This window comes from Nylanderia fulva, unplaced genomic scaffold, assembly GCF_048542155.1.
Source record: "Nylanderia fulva isolate GAGA-0341 unplaced genomic scaffold, ASM4854215v1 Scaffold237, whole genome shotgun sequence".
Taxonomy (NCBI): domain Eukaryota; kingdom Metazoa; phylum Arthropoda; class Insecta; order Hymenoptera; family Formicidae; genus Nylanderia; species Nylanderia fulva.
The window spans coordinates 17,501-21,629 of NW_028190301.1; the positions used below are offsets into that span (position 1 = coordinate 17,501).

A 4,129-nucleotide genomic window follows, 5' to 3' on the forward strand; every position below is an offset into this window, starting at 1 on the left:
GGCACTTGACCTTGAGCGGCGAATAACTTTGAAATTTTTGCGGCTTTTAAAAGCAACACGCCGCAAATGAACTTGGTGCTTTTGCGGTTTTTAAAAGCAACACGCCGCATACAAACCTAAGACCGTCGGGGTGAAAAGCAGCCTATAAATGCCTGATCGTCGTTTTGGCTCTAGACAACGCTCTACTAAGGAGCAATTATGGATAGCGTCAAGGAGAAAGCCTCGGAGGCGGACGACCCCGAGAACGCTTCTGGCGTGGCGGACGCTGCCTAAGTGGCAAACAGATGAAGAAGCGCGAGCGGCGCCCGAGTCCCAGGGGCGTCGTTGGACGGGCGATGGGACCTGAGACCCATTAGGGCAAAAATAATTTACGACATCCAAGGAAGTATAGAAGCATTTTATGCTGCCCCAAGTGTTCGGAGCTTGGCTCGAACATCAGCTGTATAGGCTCCAAGCAGCTAAGTCTGCATATCAAAAAAGAGCACCCAATGTTGCAGGTTACTTGGATATGTGAAAAATGCTCCAAACGTTTCCCCAAGATACATGCATGGCGCTGCCATTACGCCAAGTGCAAAAGGGGAAACGGCAGTCCAGCTAGACCATACCGGTGCGAGCACTGTCCGAGATCTTTCGACCTTCAAACCGGCCTCAGTCAACATGAGAGGCACGAGCATCCGTGTTGTTATATTGTATATTGTATGTTAATGAGATGAGTTTAAAAGCTCATTTATTTTATAATATATCAGAAGATGAGATTATTGGTTTTGAAGATATGGGTAATGAAAAATCACATAAACCCGCGAAAAGTTCTTTAGTAATCATGGCACGTAGTACTGCAGGAAATTGAAAATTTCCTGTTTGTTTTTGTTTTATGGACACAACATATCAAAGTTAATTAATGAGAGGCTCGTATAAATTAACAAAATTGAACAAATCAAATATAGTAGGCCAACTGAACGAGCAAATAAATAAGGTGTAAAAATTTTTTATTAATAGTTAAATAATTAAATTAACATTCCATTACAGAATCGATATAAATTGTAAACGTTTCGACTGCACTACAGTCTTTATCAATACATAAAAGTTAAATATTAAAATACAAAGTTAAATGTTAAAAATACAAAGTTAGTTAAATATTAAAATATAAAATTAAAACGATTCTTCGCTGTTGACCAATAGATATGCAAGGCGATTGGTCTGAGATGCCAAGTTATGCGACATTTAAACATGCTGCGGATATAATACGCGAATTAAATCAATATCAGAGAAAATTAAAAAATCTTTCAACTTACATTATCGTTTTAACAAGTCCTTTTTCCCGATATTTCAAGTGTGTGTTGCGAAGTTTGAATAACAAATGTCAAAATAGAGAGCGTGATGTATTTATTTATTACCAATGTTTTTTCTAAATTATGATTCAGCAAATTTTTTAAGTATGTCAAAATAACTACTGTCTAACAATTCGGTGTCTTTATTTAAATTAATTCCATTTTTCTGTTCTTTAATGTGGATCATTTCAGATATTAGTCTTTTATGGTAATTCTTTTCATGATCCATAATTTTAATATTGTCCCAGTCAAATGTATGTTGTTCGTTTAGAATGTGTTCCGTGACAACCGAATGTCTAGCAGAGTCTAATTTAATATTATTTTTATGTTCTTTAAGTCTCGTTCCTAACTGTCTTTTTGTCTGTCCGACATATGTGGCGTCACAATCGTTGCAATTCAATTTATAAATAACGTTAGAATTCGTGGGGCAATTATTTCTGTCCTTTTGAACTTTTATGAAGTCATTCAATTTTTTAATGCAACGATATCCTACCACTACGTCAGGTCTTCTTATTGCTGAAGCAACTTTCTCAGATATTGATTCTATATATGGTATGACAAAATATTTAATGTTAGTATTAGTATTATTAGTATCTGTTATATTGTTATTATTAGGCTTGTTAAATTTCTTAGTTGAGAGATTTTTTAATCTGCGTTTTATTTCTGTGAAAATTAGATCAAGAGGATAACCGTTGGATAGCAAAATGTTAATAGCTTTCTCTATCAGGGAAAACAATACAAGATTCCGACATAATAGTTTCATTGGACGTTGTTTCATTATTTACTAATGTTTCCTTTACTAATCTACCTGAGAATGTCTTTTTGTGATACCAATCTAAATAAATTTTATTATCTGACACGAGTGGGCAACCGATTTTGGATGAACATGGAAAATTAATATATTTTTGTCCTAAAAGTATGTAAAAATTATATACAGATAGATGTATTTTTTATTTATTTACTTTAAATATGAAATTAAGACTTATATCTAATTAAATATTACAGCAAATGCTTTAATCTTGGAAGCTCAATCGTTATGTAAAGCACCTATGTCTGAAAACAACAGTACATAAGACTTTAAACATCTTTTAAATTTCAAAACGTATACAGACAATACAAATGTTTAAAAAACATCATGAAATATCTAAACAACTTATATTTTTTTGATTTTTTATTGTTTAATATAAGTCTATATGTTTTTAATGATCTCATACATAATCATTTTATTAATTATATTTTAAAACAAATTGCAATAATAATTAAAAAATAATTTTATATAAATTATTATATATCATTTAAATATATTTTGTGTTACAGATACAACAGAAAACAATATTACAAATAAAGAATGCACAAACGAAGAAATTAAAGAAAAAGGGTTAGAAATGACAAATAAAGATAGTAAGCACCTTTATAATACATACATGTATATACAATAATACAATTAAATAATAATAATAATAATAATAATGTTTTAATACTTGTAGAATTTACTAATGAAATGACATTAAAGTTATTAGAGATTGTTGGAACTAAATTTCACCATCTTAATAATTAAATGCATAAAAAAAATATGATTTGATATTGCAAGAGAAATGCAAAATAATGGTTATTTAATTCATTATATTGGAACAAAAGCTTCTGACAAATGTCATCAACGTTGGCGTAACTTAGAAAAAATGTATCGTAGACATTGCCAATACATGAAATCTACTGGAACAGGGAAGAAAAAGCCTCCAAAATATTTTGATGAGATGCATGACCTTATCAGAGAGAAACACAACAGTCAACCAGTTAATTTACTGAATTCCCTAGATAATTTTAGTACAACTTCTGATACTTGTAGTAGTAAAATAAGCGAAGTTACAAATAACAATGAAAACTTTCCCAATACAGAATATATTGCACTAGAAAATAACGTGTCAACGAAGAATACGTCAAAGAAAGAAAAAGATAATTTAAAAATTTTAAATATTTTTGAAAATGTTAAAAAAACAGTAAGACCAAAGAAAGATAATTTAAGCATTGTTTTGAAAGAGTTACACGAACAAGATACACAAATTGAAAATCAACGCTTCGAAAAGTTTCAGAGATCATTTTGCTAAAAGAGCAAAATGGATTAAAAAAAAAAAAAAACATTAGAACAAGGTAAAGAATGCATAAAGATTATGAAAAGTCTTATTAATTTAGAAGCACACAAGAAATCTAAAAAAAGGAAATATTCCTCTGATTCTGACTCTGCTTAATGTTTAAAACTTAATGCAATACAATTTTTTGATTACATTGATTATTTTGGTTAAGAAAAATATTGGATTTTATTTTTATTTCATTTTATTTTGCCTTGTTCAATATATCAATTTTTTGTTACTTAAACTTCGCAACACACACTTGAAATTTCGAGAAGAACTTGTTAAAACGATAATCAAGATTAAATGTCGCAAAACTTGGAATCTCAGACCAATCGTCTTACTCATTCATTGTTCATCAGCGAAAAATCGTTAACTTTGTATTTTAATATTTGAGTTTTATGTATTGAAGAAGACTGTAGTACAGTCAAAACGTTTACGTTGCATATTGTTTCTCTAATGGAATGAGAATTTAATTATTAATAAATCTTTAGATCTTATGTAATTTTGCTCGTTTAGTTGGCCTACAATATTTATTTCTTTTAATTTCGTCAATTTTATTAAGTTTAAGACTAAATTAGTTTTTAAGAAAAGAGAATTTTAAGTTCAAATAACTAAGCTATACAATATAAAAATATAATAATATAAGACAATAATATTAAGTAAACGAGAATA

The 4,129-nt window shown here is 29.9% G+C and overlaps 1 long non-coding RNA gene across 1 annotated transcript; it reads left to right on the forward strand.

Annotated features, from left to right (window-relative positions):
- The first annotated feature begins 2,187 nt into the window (after positions 1-2,187).
- LOC146723072 (uncharacterized) lies at positions 2,188-3,588 on the forward strand. The gene is made up of 3 exons (XR_014924778.1): positions 2,188-2,244; positions 2,646-2,729; positions 2,816-3,588. It is a non-coding gene; the product is annotated as an uncharacterized LOC146723072 (long non-coding RNA).
- Positions 3,589-4,129: the final 541 nt, after the last annotated feature.